Consider the following 21,938-nt stretch of genomic DNA (forward strand, 5'->3'; position numbering starts at 1 on the left):
CCAGTCTCTATCTGATGCCAGATCTTTCTGTATTTGTAGAGAGAGCTAGGTTATGTCAGCACAGCAGCCAATCACAAGGCAGGTCACCAATTGACAGTTCCCAGCTCCAGAGAAGTCTTAAAGGGACCTCAACTTACAGCAACACAGTCCACAGGCTAGGCGTCCCTCGTTATATAATGTCTCGTAACACCAAGTGCATGCAAGAGAGCAGCAAGGGGAGCCAAGTGATGAAATCCCTGGGCAATATCAAAAATAGAATTTGAAGACAGAGTGTGGCACCCCATCAAACTCTACTGGAAAACACCCCTAAAGGTAAAAAACAGACCTGTAACTATTTATAGGCTTTTCCTTTTTTGTCAGTGGCTTTCTTTTGGTTGTTGTTGTTGTTGTTGTTATTGTTTTGTTGGTTTTGTCTTCCTTTGTTGTTTTGTTTGACTTTACTTGCTTTTTACGCTTATTAATGTCTCTGCATGTCTCTCGAGATAAAATAGGCGGGATAACAATTCAGAGATGAAAACAACGTAACTGATGGTATTGAGCGGTGGGGATACAGGAGAAGGGGAGGTGGGAAAAAGGAAGGGGGTGGGCAACCAACCCAGGGACAAGGGAACAACAAGTGAACTAAAATCAATGGAGAGAAGGGCATAGGATGTATAGTGGGGCTTAATCAAAGGCAATGTAACAGCAAGGAATTACTAAACCCAAATGAATGCCAAACATAATGGTGGGACAAGAGGAAAGTAAAAGGAAATAGAGGAAAGAACCAGGAGGCAAAGGACATTTATAAAGGTCTAAATACAGATATACATATGTAAATATATTTACCATATATACTTTTCAGCTGAGCCTTTCAGCACATTTTTAAATGCAGTTTTTGTGGTAAAATTAGGGGCTGCGGCTGATATTAGGGTCGGCTTACATTTGAGTATATATGCTGTATATAACGAGATGGAAATAGACCTATGTACTTATATCTATATGTTAAGAATTAAGATAGCAGATGGACATTGGGCCTCGACTCAAGTCCTCCCTCAACACAAGAACACTGTTCTAATAATCCGACATTCTGTGATTCTCACCTTCCGGACATGATTGCTGAAGACAAAATGGGTCCATAAGCAATTGTGGTGAAGAAAGCTGATGGTGCTCAGCTATCAAAAGATATAGTGTCTGGGATCTTAAAGATAAACAAGTGGTCATCTAGCTGAGAAGCAACAAAGCCCACATGGAAGAAGCACACCAGTGGTAAAATAAAGTGCTGTGTTTTCGTTGTTAAAAAAAAAAAGTGATCATGAGGTGTCAACGAGATAAGGTATCAGGCATCTAAGACCAGAACAAAATCATACCAATGTGAATGTGGGGGGGTGGGGGTGGGCGCGAGGAGTGGAGACCCAAAGCCGATCTGTACACAATTGGACATCCCCTCACAGAAGGGTCACAAGGAAGAAATGACAGTATAGCACCAATGAAACGTGCAACTTTCTTCTAGTTCTTTAATGCTTCCTCCTCCCCACTATCATGTCCTCAATTCTACCTTACACATCAGATTAGACCAGAACATACACACTGCTACAGATAATAAATAGCCCTCAACACAAGGAATTCGGGACAGATAAACCCCTCAGGGCCAACAATGAGAATAGAGGTACTAGGAGAATAAGGGTAAGGCACAGGGAGAAAGGAGGAATCAACCACAGAATCCACATATAACCCTCTCCCAGGGGGACAAACAACAGAAAGATGGATGAATGGTGACAGAGGATGATGTATGATATGAAAATAATAATAATAATCTATAACTTATCAATGGTTCATGAGTGAGGGAAGGTGGAGGAAGGTGCAGGAAAAATTAGGAGCTGATACCAAGGGCTCAAGTAGAAAGAAAATGCTTTGAAAATGATGATTGGAATGCAAAAGTTGGAAACAAAGAGGAAGGAACAACTTTTGGAAAAGACAATGACAGAAGCAAAGTCGGAGATCGCATGGTAAAATTTTTCAAGACCAACGACTTGTTCATAGCAACTACCTTTTTCAACAACACAAGAGGCCACTATACACATGACTTCTGCAGATGGAACCCACAGAAATCAAAATTGCTACATCTGTGAGAAGAGATAATGTCAGCAGCTAAATCCAGGCCACGGGCTGACGGTGGAACAGACCATCAATTGTTTATATGTAGGTTCAGGTTGAAACTGAGGACAATTAAAACAAGTCCTTGAGTGCATCCCACCTGAATTTCAAGGACATCTCAAGAACAAATTTTACGCATTACACACTGATGACAGAAGATATGATGGGCTGTGAGAGGATGTCAGGAACGTCACATATCAAAGGGAAAAAAGATCATTAAAAATCCACGAAAGAAAGAAAAGAGCAAAGTGAATGCTATAAGAGACTGTGAAACTTGCTCTTAATTGTAGAGTCGCTAAGGCAAATGGAAGAATGGATTAAGTCAAAGAGCTTAATAGAAAATATCAAACGACAGCAAGAGAAGTCAAAGTTAAAATGAAATGTGCACAGTCAGAAAATCAGACAGAAGTGACTCTCGCATATCTTAAATTCAAGAACTAAAGAAAGCTTGGAGTTGTAATATTGAAAGAGTCTATGGGCAAACTACTGAATGATATAGGAAGCATCAAATGGAGATGGAAGAGATAGCTTATGAGCAAGAACCAATGGTACTGAAGGAAGAAGTTTCAAGCTGTCCTGAAAACAGCCAAAATAAGGCTACAGGAATCAATAAAATACCAATTGAAATGTTACAGCATTTGATGAAACACTGGAAGCACTCACACAGCCATGCCAAGAAATTTGGAAGACAGCTCCTTGGCCAGCTGGCTGAAATAGATCCATAATTGGAACAGATCCATATTTGCAAAGAAAGGTGCCCCAACAAAATACTCAAATTATAGAACAATATCATTAATGTTACATGCCATTAGAATTTTGCTAAATACAATCCCAACAATAGTTGCAGCAGGACATTGACAGGGAACTGCCAGATGTTCAGGCCTCTTCAGAAGAGGATGTGGGACATAAGGTATCATTGCTGATGTCAGATGGATCTTGGCTGAAAGCAGAGAATATCAGAAAGATGCTTACTTGTGTTTTATTGACTATGCCAAGGCATGTGGCTTTGTAGGGTTGGCGTGTGGTTTGTAGGGTTAGTGTGTCATTTTGTAGGCTTGTCATGTGGTTGTGTCATGTTGGTGTGTGGTTTGTAGGGTTGGTGTGTGGTTTGTAGGGTTGGCGTGTGGCTGTGTAGAGTTGGAGTGTGGTTGTATAGGGTTGGTGTGTGGCTGTGTGGGGTTGGCGTGTGGTTGTGTAGGGTTGGTGTGTGGTTTGTAGGGTTGGTGTGTGGATGTATAGGGATGGTGTGTGGCTGTGCAGGGTTGGTGTGTCATTTTATAGGCTTGTCATGTGGTTGTGTTGTGTTGGTATGTGGTTTATAGTGTTGGTGTGTGGTTTGTAGGGTTGGTGTGAGGTTTTGTAGGGTTGTTGTCTAGTTTTGTAGGTTTGCTATGTGGTTTCATAGGGTTGGCATGCGGTTTTGGTGCAAACAACACTTGAGAAAATATTAGAAACAGAAGTATTTTTTATTCCACTTAGAGTTTAATTCTTTACTCTCAAGGGGCTCATAATGTGAGAGAGCTTCAAAGAGCTCATGGGAAAATGGAAATAGAAGAAAAAGGAAAGTTTAAGGGAAAATGGAGAAATAAGGTAATGGAATTTTCCCGCGAGCTTTTTGAAGTCCTTCATATACTTGGCATGATAAGATTGCTATTTTGAAAATACCAGTAATTTGTTCAATAATTTGCTATCTAATGGAGGGCTGCCATGAAGCAGAATCAATGGTGATGAGTTTGGTTTTGAACGGGGTATCCCTACCAATTCAAGATTTTCTGTTGTTCCATTTCTGAGCTGCTAATCAAGGTGTAGATTTTCTTCTTGAGGTTTTTCTCAGTTTTGTCTAGTGATTGTTGGTTTTGCTTGTTTGTTTCTTGTTTATGTTTTGCATAATTTTCTGTACATAAAATTCAGGAGAGGTAAATCTATAAACAGTAAATGGATTAATAATTACATGATTAATGATTAACATATAATTATGAATTACCTTTAATTAATAATAAGTTGATTAATGGCTTAGGGCTTATGTAGTGATCCAATCAAAAGACCCATTTTGTTTCATTTGTGGGGGTGGTACCCAGGCAGTTCTAGGTGGTTAATTAAATCTTGGAGGTTCAAGTTCATTCAAAGGTATCTCAAAAGAAAGCTCAGGTGATGCACTTCCAAAAGTTTAATCCTTGGAAAACCTGTGGATCACAGTTCTATTCTGACCTACCTGGAGTCACCATGTCTTGCAGTTGACTCAGTGGCAATTGGTTGGGTGTGTCCTGAGATTGGAGGTCAGATGGACAAAAAACACAGGTGAAACTCTCTGGATGATTTTACAATATTCTGACAGGACCAATGATGTTGGAAGACACTTCAAGACTTCAGGTCTGCTACATACAATTCAGAAAAATAAATGCGGAAGATCATCCAATGACAGTTGCAGCAGTACATTGACAGGAAACTGCCAGAAAGTCAAGCAAGATTCAAAAGAGGACATGGGACAAGAGATATCATTGCTGTTGTTGGGTAGATCTTGGCTGAAAGCAGAAAATACCAGAAAGATGTTTACCTGTGTTTTATGGAATACGAGGGCATTTGATGATGTGAATCATAGCAAACTATGGATACCCTGGAGAAGAATGGGGATTCCAGAACACTTCATTATGTTCATGCAGAACTTGTCCTTGGATCAAGAGGCACTTGTGTGAACAGAACGAGAAAATACGGAATGCTTCAAATCAAGAAAGGTGTGCATCCAGGTTGCATCTTCTCACCATATTCATCCAATCTGTATGCTGAGGAAATCATCCGAGAAGCTGGATTATCTGAAGATGAACTCAGCATCAAGAGTGGAGGGAGGCTTATTAACAACCTACAATCTGCAGATGACACAACCTTGCTTGCTGAAAGTGAGGAGGATATGAAGCACTTGCTGATGAAGATCCCGATTGCAGCCTTCACTGTGAATTAAACTCAATGTAAAGGAAAGCAGAACCTTTGTAAATGAGCTGATAGGTGACGTCATGATAAACAGATGGGAAAAATACATTTTTGAGGATTTTTTTCTTGCTTGGCTCCAGAATCAATACTCATGGAAACAGTAGTCAACAGATCAAAAGACATATTGCATAGGGTTGATCTGCAGGGGGGTTATGTTGAGCACTACTGTGTGCCTGCCCTAAGTCATGATGTTTTTAATTGATTCAGTTGCGTGTGAAAGTTAGCATTGTATAAGGAAGACTCTATGCATTTGAATTATGTGCCAGGAGAGCTTAGATTCTGAACTCCTGCTTTACAGAAGGCTATGGATGACAGTGGAATCCCCAAAATCCACTTGCAGCATCCACACAGATTAAAACTCTGGTGATTCCTTCTGACCATAGAGGAGGGAGGTGAACAGTCTGGTTCTCAGACAGAGACTATTGTAGAGACATGATAGTCGATTAAAACGTCACATCTGACTTAAATGGTTAAAGTGTAACATCTGATTTGATCATTTTGGGGGGGGCACATCTAAAAGTTCTAGCAGTTTGGGGAAAAAATGAAGGAGAATGAGATGTGTAAGAAGCCTCTGGGTGAGAACAAAAAAATCTTACCATAGTGAATGATGTGGGGAGTGTGGAGTTGAGATCCAAAGCCCATTAGTAGGCCACTGGAGATCCCCTTGCAGAGGGGTCTTGGGGAGGAGATGAGCCAGTCAGGGTGCAATGTAACAATGATGAGAAATACAACTTTCCTCTAGTTTTAAATGTTTCCCCCCCGCTCCCACTACCATGACTCGAATTCGATCTTGCAAGTCTGACTAGACCAGAGGAGGTACAGTGGTACAGATAGGAACTGAAAATACAGGGAATCCAGGGTGGATGAGCCCTATAGGACCAGTGGTGTGAGTGGCAAAACAGGGAGGGTAAAGGGAGAATGGGTAGGAAAGAGGGAACCGATTACATGGAACTGTGTGTGACCTCCTCCCTGGGAGACAGACAACCGAAAAGTGGGTGAAGGGAGACGTCGGACAGGGCAAGATATGACAAAATACCCATTTATAAACTATCAAGGGCTGATGAGGGAGGGGGGAGCGGGGAGGGAGGGGAAAAATGAGGACCTAATGTCGGGGGTTTAAGTGGAGAGAAAATGTTTTGAGAAACGATGTACAAATGCGCTTTACACAATTGATGTGTGTATGGATTGGGATAACAGTTGTATGAGCCCCTAATAAAATGTTAAAAAAAAAAAAAAGAAGCCTCTGGTGAATCCTCTCTGAACATAGTAGACCAGGGACGTGAACCGCCTTTCTGTGATGCCGAGTTCAATAGAAAGTGGATTTTGACAGATATAACTATCTCAAAATCTAACACTTTATCATTGGATCTCCCCTTTGACCCATTTTAAAGTTGTTCTGGTTTTTTAATATTTTCTGTTTTCTTTCAAACTTAATTTTTTCTTTTCTTTTTTTGTTATTGCTGCTAGCTTCTTTTGACTTTTTGCTTTGTATTTTTGTATGGCTTTTTGGCATGAAATCCAGGATGGGTTGAAACTATGGAGACAGGACCTGGATTCACGGTTCCTTGGGGGGATGACTGGGGAGGTTGAAGGGAAATGGGGAGCTAATACAAAACAGCACCAGAAAAAAAAGGGAAATCTTCTAAACTTGATTGTGGTGATGATTACACAATGCTTCTTGATATGACTGAACTATTGAATTTATTGAATTGTATGATATTAGGATTATGTCCCAACAAAACTGTTTATAAAACAGAAAGAAAGTACAATGAGCGCTGAAAGAACACACACATTTGTTTTGGGTGAAGTACAGCCAGAATGCTCCTTAGAGGCAAGTATGGTGAGACTTCATCTCACATATTTCAGACAAAGTTTTTGGTTTTGTTTCGCTTTAGAAAAATCATTTTATGGGGGGCTCATACAATTCTCATCACAATCCATACATCCATACATTGTGTCAAGCACATTTGTACACTTGCTACCATCATCATTCTCAAAACATTTGCTTTCCACTTGAGCCCTTGGTATCAGCTCCTCATGTTTTCCCCTACCTTCTTATCCCACCCCCCATGAACCCTTGATAATTCATAAATTATTATTATTTTGTCATATCTTACACTGTCTGATGTCTCCCTTCACCAACTTTTCTGCTGTCCATCCCCCAGGGAGGAGGCTATATGTAGATTCTTGTAATTGGTTCCCCCTTTCCACCCCACGCTCCCTCCACCCTCCTGGTTTCGCCACTCTCACCATTGGTCCTGAAGGGATCATCTGTCCTGGATTCCCTGTGTTTCCAGTTCCTATCTGTACCAGTGTACATCCTCTGGCCTAGCCAGATTTCTAAGGTAGAATTGGGATCATGATAGTGGGGGAGAGGAAGCATTTAGGAACTAGAGGAAAGTTATATGTTTCATCGTTGCTACACTGCACCCTGATTGGCTCGTCTCCTCCCCACAACCCTTCTGTAAGGGGATGTCCAGTTGCCCACAGATGGGTCTTGGGTCCCCAATCTGTACTCCTCCGCATTTACAATGATTTGATTTTTTGTTCTTTGATGGCTGATACTTGATCCCATTGACACCTCATAATCACACAGGCTGGTGTGCTTCTTCCATGTGGGCTTTGTTGCTTCTGAATTAGATGGCCACTTGTTTACCTTCAAGTCGTTAAGACCCCAGATGCTATATCTTTTGATAGCTGGACACCGTCAGCTTTCTTCACCACATTTGCTTATGCATCCACTTTGTTTTCAGCAATCGTTTCAGGAAGGTGAGCATCATGGAATGCCAGTTTATTAGAACAAAGTGTTCTTGCATTGAGGGAGTACTTGAGTGGCGGCCTAATGTCCATCTGCTACCTTAATACTAAACCTATAAATATATGCATATAGATTTATTTCGCCATCCTCATATATAAATATATTTACATGTGTATATATGCCTTTATTTAGGCCTCTGTAAATTCCCTTTGCCTCCTAGCTCTTTCCTCTTACTTTCCTCTTGTCCCACTATCATGCTTAGCCTTCACTTCAGTTCAAGTAATTACTTTGGGCAAGTTTTTAAGAGGGACCGGCCCCTGGAGAAGGGATTCATGCTTGGTCAAGTAGAGGGGTATAATAAAATAGGAGGGCTCTGAACGAGATGGGCTGACAAAGTGATTGTATTGATGGGCTCAAACATAGGAACAATTGTGAGGCTGGTGCAGGACCCAGTGTTGTTTCGCTCCATTGTATGTGGGGTTGCTATGAGTGGGCTCCGACTCATGACACTTAAGAACAATTAAGAGTAGTTCTCCTTTTCCCTCAGCTCCTCATCACTGGACATCTTGCAGGACAAGACAAGAGCCCCCCCCTGCCAGCCTCCCCTGTCCACTCAGAAGTCCATCCACATAATGATCTGCAGTTCCCCAAACACACAGGCCGCTTCCCCTGGCTCTGTCTTTGCTCCCAATGCCAAACCCTCCTGAGCCTCGTCCATGAATGATTTCAGTCACAGACACAGTGGTCAGGCTCCCTGGCCAGCACCTCTCTGCTCCTCCTGCCACACCGCAAGGAGATGACGGTGTCCACGTACTGCACATGGGCTGAGTGTGTTCACGCCTGTGGGATCCAGTCGTCCTAAATCTGGGCCTTTCTTTTGTAGACCACCCACCCTCTGACCATTTTGTTTTTCTAGGAATTCATTTGTATTGTATTGTATCAAGGCATTGGTATGTGAGGTGTCCAAAAATGAGATGCACAAGGAAACACCAGAAATGAGCATAACAGAAAATAGTTATTGTGTGTAGATATGCTACGAATCAGGCAACGTCCAGCAGAAACTGTTGGGGAGTGCTCTGAAGGGGAGAGAGTGAAGACAGGTCGCAGAGGCGGGGTCCAGGCAGGGGGTCTGCTGAAGGTCATGGGAAACCCCTTTCATCTAAGTTTCTCAGGATGTAGAGTCAGAGTGTCTACTGGGTCCCAGGGTCAGGCAGCTGTAAGAACAATCACTGAGGACAAGCTGAATATCAAGGGACATGGGGGAAAGGAATCATCAAGCAATTTTGCTTTAAAGAAGGATCTCTTCCCTATTTTAGAACCAACCTCCTTCACTTAGTCCAGCACAGCCTGCTTAAAAACCAAATCAGATCCTGCGCTGCCCCACAGCTGGTTTGGGAAGCACTGTTCCAGGTCACAGGAAGCTCCAAATCCCTACCCAGGCTCTCCAGTGCTATGCCCCACCCCCCCACCCATATGTCTTTCCCAACTGTGCAGGTCACTGCACCTCCTCTGCGCCCTCATGCATGCTGTCCTCCTGCCTGGTGGCTCTTCTCTCTTCTCTCTCTTCAGTCTTTGGCTCCCCAGCCTTCTAGGCACCTTCATGGTGACTGCCTTAGCTCTTCAACACCCTCCTCTTTCTTCTTAGCACTTGGAGAGTTGACCAGGAGTTTCCTTGGTTCATGCCAGCTTTTTGTCCCTGAGACCTTAAGTTCCACGAAGACGGGGACCATGCTAACTTGTTCATCACCAGCTCCCTGGTTCCCAACAAAGTCGCTGACACCTAGGTGCTCTGAAACTTTTTTGCTCATTGACTGACTAAGGGTGTTCATAATGATTGCTAGAATCCAGATGTCACCAAGCTTTGGGTGGTCTTTGTGGTGTGTACGCTAAAAGCACATCTTTCCATTCTGTCCCGCTGTGTCCCCCATGCCTAGTGCACACGATTGAGTAGAGTCGAATTGCCCCAGGGGGTTTCCATTCGCAGCTCAGCACTTAACCATTGTGCCACCAGGACACACACCCCTACACCCCCTACACCCCCTACCCCCCCACCCCCGTGTAGGCTCTAAACATGCAAGACTTTAGCACCTGGGAGAACCGAGGTGAAGTCCGACTCCTCCAGCAACCTCAGCCGGTCTGCGGAACTCTCTGAGCATGTTTGTTTCATCACTCCCAGGTTGGTTGGATGAGCAGAGACATGGAACCTTTACAAAGGCCTGGAAAGTGGCACAGTGCTGGTGTACAGTCAGCACAGCACCTGTTATTCTTTGTCTTCCCTGGTTTCTGTCAGGACTTTAGGAGAGCAGAGCCCATGGCTTTCCCATCTCTGTATCCCTAGACTGAGATACAAAAAGCTACCTAACGCATCTCAATGCGAGAATGAATAATTACATGAATATTCAATCAATCAATCAAAATCATTAAGCCAAATGATCAACGCTCTCGGTTTTGCAATGCACAGGATGGAATAATGTAAACTAATTTACATAGCACTTCTGCAGAGTGGCCCAGTGCCATCCATTTGATCCCAAACAAAGCAATCTTAGGTGTTTACAAAACACAACTGCTTCAGAGAGATCCTAGGCTGTCTTTATGGAAATGGAATGCCAGGCCTTTCTTCCACGGAACCCTGGGGAGTTTGGGGGGTGGGAGTGGGGGGATTGAACCCCCAAGCTCTGGGTTAGCGGCCTATCACCAAACAGGCCATCCAGGCTCCAGTTAGCACCACGCTTGGCTTATAATAAGTGTTTGACAATTGGTAATGTTATTACTAAAGTTGTTACAAATAAAATATCAGATTCCGTCCGTAAATCCTCAGCGGCACCAAGTTCGTTTGAAAGACAACAAAGGAGCAAATCAAAACAAATCGATCTGGATGTCTTTGCTGAAATATGGTGACGGAGGGGGAGGCAAGTCACTGCGCGGCACCACCAGCCAAAGGCAGGCAATCCCAGCCCACCAAGAAGCACTTAGGAAGCGAGGACTGCAGGTCTCAGCCTTCTAAACCCCGGGGAGCCGTTCCACTCTGCCCACATGGGGTCTTCATGAGGCAGGGTGGACTCCATGGCCGCTAATGGTCACATCCAAGGGAGGGAGCCCACATCAAGTCACAGCCGACCTGGTGTTCAGGTGAGAGCTGGGAAACAGACTGGATATGGTCAGGAGCGACAGCAGGGGGTGCTGTTTCCTTAGTAAAGAGACAGCCAGCCTTAAAGGACTGGGGCTGTTGGCAGGGCCTTTGAGAAGGGAATTCAGCTGCAAGTTCGAGGAGCAGTCAGCTGGTTGTAGCAGACAGAGACTTGCAGGTTTGCAACAGAAATCTGTTGACTGATTTCTAATCCCTAGTCCCGAGTTTCTAGCCTATTTTTTGTCTTATGGCTGACCTTGGGACTCTGTCCTTGTACCAACGTAAAGGGAAGCTGGCCATGTGCATGGGTGAAAGAGGAATGCAAGCAGATAAATAGGACCCTAACTCCCCAGGGTCCCTTCCCCCTGTGTTTGGACCAGACCAAGCTGGGAGTGTGGCCCTGAGGGGCCTCCAGGGCAGCTGGGTCTACCGTTGCTGCCTGTTATTAGAGGTGCCCGTTTTTTAAACAAAAACGCAGGAAGCCCTCCCTTAAGCTAGCGACCACCCTTTATAGTGCACCTCATAGTCCTTAGGGTGGTTAGATGGAGGAGTATTCTGGCTGTTACAGAGCTTAGCCTGGAGCCTGTCCTAGTTTCTAAGACTGAAATTGTTAATGAAAGCCCCATTTTTCTCCTGGTGGTTTTGAACTGCTGACCTTGGCGTATCGATCGACACCTTGAAGATGACCCAGGAGGTTGGTTTATCAAAGCTAGTGATGCACAATTTCTCCTCATCTGGTCTCGATGCCTGCAAGATCAGTCTTCCCATGGCTCTAGGCTGGCTCGCTAGCACAACTGTTCCTCCCTCCTGCTACCCTCAGCCCATCTAACGAGTCCCACTTGTTCGCCTGCTTGTCTCTTCCACAGGACGATGCCCCAACTCCCCAGGGACAGCGACTGGGCTGTATGTCCTTTTCTGTGCTCTCAACACAGCAGGTACTCAGAGACACCTGTTGAGGGAGCCAGTGAGTGATGGGTCAACACATGAACAAAAGAGCACAAAGCTTGGGGAAATAGCTAATATGCCGAGGAACAGTCCACGGCCAAAAGAAGATGGTATTCAACTGGAAGAGGTGCCGAAGGAAGCAAGATGAATTTATTCAGAGAAATACATTAGACATAAAGTGTCTGGTACCCCCATCTCAAGAAACCAATTGGATAGGCCAGTGCTGGTTTGACAGCAGGGCTGGATGGGGGTCAAGAGGCCGGGATGTAGGCAAAGGGGCAAGTGTTAGAAGACTAGGCATGGAATCTGCGGTTGCCCAGGGTAGGGCAAACAGTTAACATACTCAGGTGCTAATGGAAAGGTTGGAGGTTCAAGTCTGCACAGTGATGCCTTAAAAATCAAGCCAACCCAAAGCCCAGTGTGAAAGCCACCTGCGACAAAGCAGTCCCTGGAAGCTCCTTGGAGCCCTTCCTCTTCCGATACCTGTAGGTCTTCCCGAGTAGACCTGAGCTCAGCAGCCACAATCTAGTCTATTGTAGTGGGTCATAGCCGAAATCTAGGTGCTGGAAGGAGAGCGGTGCTCGACCAGGCAAGGACTAAGGTGAATCAAGAAAGGCACTTGGATGCCAAATTTAAGGAGACACTCAATCTCCTGCTCAGGTAAGGGAGAGCTCGGTCCCTGAGAGGGAGTGCCTCCTAGAGTCTGCAACTTGGCCTCCGCTGCTGCCTTGTCCTAGTGCTGCCCCCGAGAAGTGAGGAACTGTGTGCGAGACGCGTCCTCTGGAGCAGAGAAAACTCCAAAGAGAGATGAACATCACAACTAGCTAATGATTACACAGCTGTGACTGGATCCCCACCAAGTGTAAGGCACTCTGCTAGAGACCCAGCAAGGGTTTCCTTTGAAAATGAGGAAGACAGCAGCACGGCCCCTGAGTCCACTCTGCCTCACAGGGACTTCGGGATGGAGAAGAACGGCCCTGGTGGGTTTCCAAGACGGCAACCCTTTTCGGGGGCAGACAGCCTCCTCTTTCTTAAAGCATGCAGGGGATTCAAACTGCTGACCTTGCAGCGAGCAGCCCAACTCAGAACCCACGAAGCCACCAGGGCTTGTTTTCAGCGAGGACTAAAACTGGCCGGTCCCAGGGTGGAGCTGGATCGACAAGAAAGGGACGTTGAAGCGAGAGTTCCTGTAAGTGGGGCCGGGGTTGGCATCACCGGTCTAGATGCTCCCAGGCTGTCCTCCCCACCACCCCAACCCCTCCCTCTGCGAGCACTCCTTCTGGGCTCAGAACTCAAGAGCTCGAGGACAGGTGAGCAAACCCATGTCAGGCAGGCTGTTCCAAACGTGTGCAATCAGCAAGGCTGACTTTTATTCCCATCCAAGAACAAATCTTAGTGAAACTTTAGCTGTAACTTTCTTCTCATTAGCTGGCAGGCTGACTTAGAGCCCTGCCCTGCGGTATTACGGCTTGGCATGGGCATGCACAATGACTTAGGGCTATGGCCTCCCGTACTGAATGGGGGCGGAGGAACGAGGCAATGCCTGAATGGTACTAGAACGGTGTCCTCTGCATGCGGGTAGCCAGGAAGTACTTGTTGTTGCTGTGGTGGTCAGTCCTTGGACATGTTGACAGGTATCTCTGTAACACCAAAAGTCTTTCTCTACACTGACCAGATCACAATAGGCTTGTCTGCACCGCCCTGGAGGGGAAACACTCTCTGACAAAAGTTTTCTTGAGACACACAGGCCTGTGTCTGAATTTCTTTCTTTCATATTTGATAGGGATTTTAAAAAAGAGAGAGATGGACATTCCTCTATTATGAGGCAAAGCAGCAACCTGTCTATGGCTAAATGGCGATGAGGGACGGCCCTACCCCGTGGCTCTCAGGTGGGGGATGTGCCAGAGTGTGGGAGAGAGGGGGGCACTTCAGAAAACACGGCCCGTCTGAAAGGGGCACGTGCACTTCTGCTCCAGTTCATGGCTGTGTGGGAGAAGGCAAGCTCAATGACAATTTGTTAAGAAATGCAGAAATCTAGGTTTGCAAATGAAGTTGCCTGGTTTAAAAAAAAAGGTGGGGGTGTTGTTTCATTAAAACATACACGCTAACAGGCCAAATGCTTGACACCAGCTTGTGGACCCTCCGTTTTCCACTCTAGCTAACTTGAAAGTCAAAGATCATCACTCAGTGTCCCTCATGTGCGGGAGCCGCCTCCTGGATTCTACTGACACAACTCCCTCAATCCACATCGCTGAACAATTCTAACTCTTTCACCTCTCCAAGCTATGCCTGACTGAATCACCCTTTCTGCCCCTGTGGACTTGAAAACCACACTCATCATTCAAGGGCCAGTAAATGTCACCACCCCCCATGCCATGCGTCCCACCCCCACCCCCCCGCCCGCCTTTCCTCTTCTGCAGAACTACATAAACCTGATCCCCTGTTACACTCTCTTTATCCAGTTCTGATGTTGGCTGGTTGAGGAAACAATAAACATCACCTACGAATGCTATTTTAGAGCATGTTTCCTCTCGTCTTTATTTGGGAAAAAATTTTCAATATTATAGATTAGGATCTTAAGGAATTATGAAACCCACTCAATTTTTTCAAGTTATCATTGGAAATATGATAGTTGGGTTCTGTGTCAACTCGGCTGGGCCAGGATTCTCAGCAGTTTGGCAGTTAGCGCCTAGTAACCCCAGAGACCTGACCTAACCCAGTGTCCTCCCAGCCCGTCCTTGTAAGAGGATTAGGGTGGGCCGTAGCACCTTTACTCAGATCACAACCCTGCCGCCGTCCATTGAGAAGAAATGCCCTAGGTGTGTGGTTGGCTTGGAGATGTAAGTGCATGCAGTGGTGCTGTGCGGGGGGCGGGGGGCAGGGGGGTGCTTGCTTCTCGCTGGCCCTGGGTCTTGCAGCTGGCTCATTGCCCAGCTCCTTGGGACTTGAGCCAGGGGCCTGCACCTGACTGCCCTGAGGACCTGGGGTCCATTCTCTTTGCAGTCATCGGCCTGTGGGCTGCCTGCTGAGCTTGGGTTTATCAGTGTAGCGTCTGACCCACAGGCTTGGATTGGGACTTGCTGACTTCGACACTGTTTGGGCCATTATTATTATTAATCATAAGACGTGTCTCTGTCATGCCTATATTAATGTCCCTGGTTTTGCTTCTCTAGTGACTCAGCCTGAGACAGACAGTATGCTGACCCCACCTGTATCATCTCATAGCTTTGAGAACCATTAACTCACAGTTAGTCTTGTTTCATTGACAGCCTCTCACACTCCCTGACCAAAATAATTTGTGATCAAAGTTTCAACATCATATAGGTTGATCTGCAAATACTTCTGATTATCTCTAAAAGATAATGATGCTGACTCACAGTGACCCTATAGGACAGGGTAGAACTGCCCCTGTGAGTTTCCAAGACTATATTTGCTAATGAGAGTAGAAAGCCCCATCTTTCTTCTGAGGAGCAGCTGGTGGTTTTGAACAGCTGACCTTGTGGATTGCAGCCCGGTGCATAACCATTATGCCACCAGGGTTTCTCTAAAAGATCAGGCTTTTATTTTATTATGAAAGCGGACAGACTAGCACAAGGCCCTGTATCCAATTTTGACAACTGTAGCCTCCCTGGAAACTTCATTTTATCTGTATGCTCAATTCTTCTGTTCCATAGATTATTTTAAAGTAGATCCAAAACCCTGTTAATTCATCTGCAAATATTTGGTCAGGCATTTCTAAAAGGTAAGGACCCCACAAGGCACCCCAATGCTACTAACCTACTTAAAATAAGATTCAATGATTTCTTCAATATCCACAAATATCCATTCAGTATGCAAATACACCTGACAGTCTTTTTTTAAAAAAACCCATCACATTGCTTAAATTAAGATACAAATAAGGTTCATATATTCTGAATGATTATACATTTCTTAAATCTCTTTAATTTACAGTTCATCACTCTTTTGTAAAAAAAGGTCTATTTCTCAATCTCTCTTCTTTCAGTATTTTTTAATTGAAGTAGAACAGTCATTTTTTGGTAAAGTCTGATTTGTACTAGTGGCTTCCCAGGTGGCACATCTTTCCCCTGTCCTGTCGGGCCCCTCGCTATGAGTCTGCATTGCCTGGGTGGCAGCTGAGTTTGGGTTGGCATGGAGTTGTTAACTAGGTCTCTTTACTCCTTCACGTTCAGTAGTTTGGTAATTAGTCTTTGTTCTTTGTTAGTTTTTGTTCTTTGGAAAGGGTAAGCCTGAAAGGTTATTTCATAGGCATATGACAATGGGTGGGTTCTCTCTGATAGCAAGAGTCTCTGATAATGATCCCCACTAGATCCATGAACTCATTAGGGGTTTGCAGAATAGCTCCAGGCTATCGTTACTGCTGCATTTGTTAGCCAGTGGCTTTCCATACAAAGAAACACGCTCAGCTTAATGATTTACTTATACAGAGGGACCGGTCACAGAGCAAAGACAGGGTAAATGTAGAATTTTTTTCCTTCCATTAAGTAGTTCTGAGATACTCGCTGTGTGTCATATTTTACTTTCATTTACAGGCTCATGGATTTGAACATAGCTGTTTTCAGTCCTTTGCAGGTTCCTATCCTGTTTGATGTCCCAATTGTCCCATTTGAAGCCAGTGGGAGCTTCTTACATTATCTCCTGAACCTTTGCATCACAGGACTGACCGTCTTTGATGCTTCCTTGCTGATTGGTCCGACTAGAGGTCCCAGGCGCCTTTTGTATATTTCCTACCTGTACCTAGAATTAGAATCTCCCACCACTTCCTCCCGCTCTGTTCCCCTCCGCCCCCAACCACACACCCGTCTACAGGAATGCCTGGTTCTTTGCAGTGATGAATGGCATTTCCTTTGGAAAGGCCTCACCTTTAAAAGTACAACTCTACTACCATCCCCATTTCCAGAAATTAGAGAAGCTCTCCTTAATCTATGGATCCTGTTGTAAATAATACCCTTCATGTATCATTGCCAAAGCTCTTTCATTTTGCTTTATATTCGGTCTATTCCTAATAAGACATCATGCAAGATAGAGATATTAACTACATGTGTCAGTCACCAGGCTGTAGGCACTACAATGAGCTCACTCACTTAATAGGCATAATTCACCAGGTGGTAAGGAATGCTATCCCCATTTCATAGACAGGGAAACTGAGGCCTACTAACATGCAATTAGTAACTTGCATGCAGATGCTCTACTAGAATGCTGTATGCCTCCTAATTCTGACCACATGCTTTGTATTCAGCAGCGCAGAGAGCATGGAGCACATGTGGGAAAGGGAGATAAGCTATGCAAATATTTTTGAGAAGTTTAAAGTGTCATGCAAATGTATGGTATTTCCACGGCTTATTATTAGGAGTATAGCAGCAATCTTAGTTTATGTTTGAGCAGCCTTTTAGGGATACAAGTAACCCTCCACTGGAATATTACTGGGTTCTCATTTTTCAAAGCCTTACTATTATTATTATTATTATTATTATTGAAGTAAGGGGATTTTACAGCCTATCGTGGAGAAAATCTTGTGTTAATTTTGACTTCTTTACAGCGGACATGAAAGTCAAGGATTCTTGTGTAATCAATTTTGGAGATTTGGTAGAGAGAGACTGGCACACCGTCTATCAAGTTCTCCTTGATTTCTCCCCTGTAGGAATTGCCAGCACCACAGGCGTAACAAAAAGGATTTTTCTCTCAGCTTCTTTCCTGTCCTCCCAGAGAGATGGCTTTGAAATGAAAAATGCAAAACTAAACACCCACTCCCACGATGCCCATAGCCCTGAGCTTGCAATCTATACTCTTGGCTCGTGGCTCCCTGGACCTCCAGATCCTGTTAGTTTCATGATCTGTTCTGGACACTTTAAAAACATGACCTCATCTGAGACCCTTTGAGGTAGAGCCTATCATTAGCCACATTTTATAGATGAAGAAACTGAGGCACAGAGAGGTCAAACTTTCCCAAGATGGGACAGTTAGGGGTATCTGTGTGTTCAAGCACTGTCACAACGCTCTTCCAGGTGTGGGGCTCTCATTCACACCTGTGAGACGGGCAACTCTGCACCTGGTCACCCACTTCCTATTGGACAAGCATCCCTAAGAGAAGAGAGTATTTTGTGGGATGCAAAAGGGTTTTCCCCAGCTTGTACCCAAAATATATGCCAAACCTAGGACACTGCTTGCTAGTTCATGGTGGCTGGTCAGCTGCTTTGAAGTTTTCTCCCTGAGGGCGTCAGCCCTCTAGAGCAGACAGGCTGTCCCAGTGTAGGTGGGGCTAACAACCTGCTGAAAAGGATAGTGGATTATTTCCCTGAAGGACAGTCCAGAGACAAGATCAAGCTAACTCAAGGTTGACCAAAGTTAGGCTACCATCTTGAATCTAGGATCCTCCTATCCTGTCACATTTGTACCCCTTGTTCCTCCCCTTCCTATTGTGTATATACCCCTAGATTGTCCCCCTCCCATTGCTTGTGTTGGCTATGTTACAACCCCTTCCTGTTATGTGGGGCTTGCATGCATCCTGAGTATATATAAGCCTTGGTTAGAACTATATTCCCTCCTCCTCCTCTCTCTCTGTATGTGGACCTGGCTGCTGAGATCATGGCTGTCCTGGAGGTGAGCATGCTACCATGAAATGTGTTTGACTTCTTTATTTCATTCTTTCTCCTACCTTCCATGACTTTACTATGATCTTTATATATTATAGCCATACAATTGTGCCTATGGACCCCTCGGTTGTCAGAGGTGGGTTTACTCTAACGGTACTTTCCTGAACACAAACAAACAAACAAAAGCTTATTGCTACTAAGTGGATTCTGACCCATGGCAACCCTGTGAGTAGCATAGTAGAACCACACTCTACAGTGTTTTCAAGGGCATGGCCTTTTGGAGGCAGATCACCAGGCTTTTCTTCTGAGGCACCTCAGGCTGGATTTGAGCCATCAACCTTGAGGGGAGTAGCTGACTCCACCATTACGTTTCTTGATTCAGGCTTCAGATCAGATTTAGCAGAATGAGCTTGTCTTGGTTCTAGATGCCAGGGGACAAGCTGTTTGAGGTGATCTGCTTTATTACTCCCTGGTCAGGTTTGAGCTCCAGAGGAAGCAGAAATCTTGTTTGCAGAAGTGGATTCTGTGTTAGTGAGGCCCCACAGATACTGCAGAGAAGCCAACATCTGGATGAAGAATCAATCCGCTCCCCAGGCATTTAGCCAGGTTTCCAGGTTGAACCTCTGTGCTCGCCTGGTTCTTTTCCTTTTAAGTAGTGCTTTAAGGATAATCATCATGGTGGCTGACCTTTATCCAGTGTTTATCAGTGACACAATACCAATATGAGACAGAGTAATGGTCTTCTCCATTACGCAGAGGAAGAAACTATTGTGTAGAGAGCTTAGGTAAGTTGCTTAAAATCACAGAGAATAGTAGAGCTGGAAACAAACTGAGTTTGTTTGGCTAAGAACTGAATCTGTTTTCCAAGCTGCCTCCCACATTCTAGAATCACAGGCTCAACTCGGAGCCCTCATCAGAGTACATGGGCATTCACTCAAAGATAAGCCTTAGTGCTTGTGGTAGTTACATAATTCCATGCCAACTTGAAGATATACAATAGTGTAGGGGCGGTATTCAACCTGTCAATTAGGCCACAGCCTGATGATGTCTCCTTATGGGTGTGGTCTTCTCAAAAGGAGGTTCCTGGGAATGCCCCCTCTCCCCACCTTCACCCTCCTTCAGGCTGACCTGGGTGGTGGCCAGAGCCCCGGAGATGTGTCCGCCACCATTGGATCCACAAGACTTTCCACCCACCGGCTGTGAACTTTCTGTATTCTGTATCATTGCTTGTGACTGAGTGAGTCTAAAAAAGAACTTATGAACTGGTATCGGATTTACAAACTTGCTCTGGGCTAGGCTGGGATGTTTTATCGGTATATAATTTCTTCTTGATATAAAGCTTTTTCTTACATATATAGAAAGGTCAATAGAGTTATTTATCTAGTCAACCTGGCCTAACACAGTGCTGCTTCCTTCATGCCTTCATTAGTGCACCAATTGGGTCTTGAGCCATTGCTCTGTGCTAGATGGAAAGACAAGACACAGTCCCTTCTTTTTGACACTGAAAAGAGCTTTTTAATGGGGAGAGAAGAATCTTCATAATGAAAACAGTAGGACAGAAAACAACGCCAATTCCGTAGTGCCTGAAGAGTCCATGGGAGCCCTGGGGCTCAAGGAAAGCTTCCAGGAGGAAGCCGCATATAGGCTGGCACAAAAAGAGCAGCCCAAAGTTTAGCTGCACACAAAACTACACAGGAGTTAGGATGGCGGACAATCAGGGCATATCCAGACCAACTGACTGCCCGTGGATTGGTTCTGACTCACAGTCACCCTGTAAGACTGACCAGACCAGCCCCATGTGGTTTTCAAGGCTGCGATTTCAAGGCCACAGCTGCCTCCTCTGTCTCCTATGGAGCAGCTGAAGTGTTTGAACCACTGACATTTTGATTGGCAGCTGAGCACTTAACCACTGTGACACCAGGAGCCCTTTGGTACCAAGGCAGGGCACCATAAACAATGCCTTTTCAAGAGGCCTTTCCAGAAAATAAAGGCCACTGTCCCAGAAAACAAGAGTGGTGCCCCGACAGGCAGCAGAGCTTCAGAGATGCAGCGTGTGTCTTGGGATGCATGCAAGCTGACATATCAACTGGTCTCTAGTTTTTCTACCCCTGTGAAAACAACTACTGTTTGAGACATTCCAGGTTTTTTTAGAAGTGAAGAGTTTGAGCTTTGGGTTTTGGACAAGTCTTGGTTCTAACTTGGGCTTTGTTGTCTATTTGCTGAGGAACGTGGGACCCATTACCAACCTTTCTGTGTTCAGGTTTCTGAGACTGATAGTAACAGACCTCGTCTCCTATTGTGTTTGAGATAATGTATGTAACGAGGCAGTTGTGCAAACTCAGCAAGGGTTTGAAATCAACTCAATAAGGGTTGGAAGTCTGGAAAGGTGTGCATCAGGGTTGTATTCTCTTACCACACTTACTCAATCTGTTTGCTGAGCAAATCATCAGAGAAAGTAGAGGATATGAAGAATAAGGTAGCATCAGGATCAGAGGAAGGCTTATTAACCACTCACAATATGCAGATAGTACAACTTTGCTTGAGTAAGGAGAACTTGAAGCGTTTGCTGATGAAGATCAAGGATTGCAACCTTTAGTATGGCCTTTTTAACATTGTAATTCAGTGTAAAAACAAACAAACAAAAAAACAAACCCACCCAAATCCTTACAACTGAACCAATAGTAACATCATGATAAATAGAGAGAAAGTTGAAGTTGTCAAGGATTTTGCCCACAATCAGTGCTCAAGGAAGCAGCAGGCAAGAGAGCAAAGGATGCAGCCCTTTGCGTCAATCTGCTGCACAAAACCTCTTTAAAGTGTTGCAAAGCAAGGAGGTTGCATTGAGGACTGAGGTGAGCCCCACCCAAGTCATGCATGTGAACGTTGAATTGGACGTTGGTTAAGGAAGACCAAGGAAGAATGCATGCATTTGAATTATGATGCTGGCTATGAATATTGGAGGTATCGTGGACTGCTACAATCTGGAGGAAGTATCTTCAGAGGTAAGGATGGGGAGACCTCGTCTCATGGACATGTGGTCAGGAGAGGTCAATCGCTGGAAAGGACATCATGTCTGGTAAAGGAGAGGGGCAGGAAAAAGAAGAAGGTCCTGGACAGGGTGGATTGATACAGGGGCTGTCACCGTGGGAGCAAGCACACAATAGCGAGGATGGCTCGGGACCAGGCACTGTTTCCTGCTCTTGTACCAGGCTTGCTGTGCGTCAGAGGTGATTTGGAGGATCTCATGAACAGGAACAATGGAAACAGCTTAACGCGGCATGGCCAGCACTATTCCTGTCAGTGGTAGAGCTCTCCGTGCCCACGCAATGATGTTGTGGGCAAAACATCGGCTTAAATTCAGGAAAGCCCTATCTCCATG

Source organism: Echinops telfairi, unplaced genomic scaffold (genome assembly GCF_000313985.2).
Source record: "Echinops telfairi isolate 266 unplaced genomic scaffold, ASM31398v2 ScPeMD7_7469;HRSCAF=8507_0, whole genome shotgun sequence".
Taxonomy (NCBI): Eukaryota; Metazoa; Chordata; class Mammalia; order Afrosoricida; family Tenrecidae; genus Echinops; species Echinops telfairi.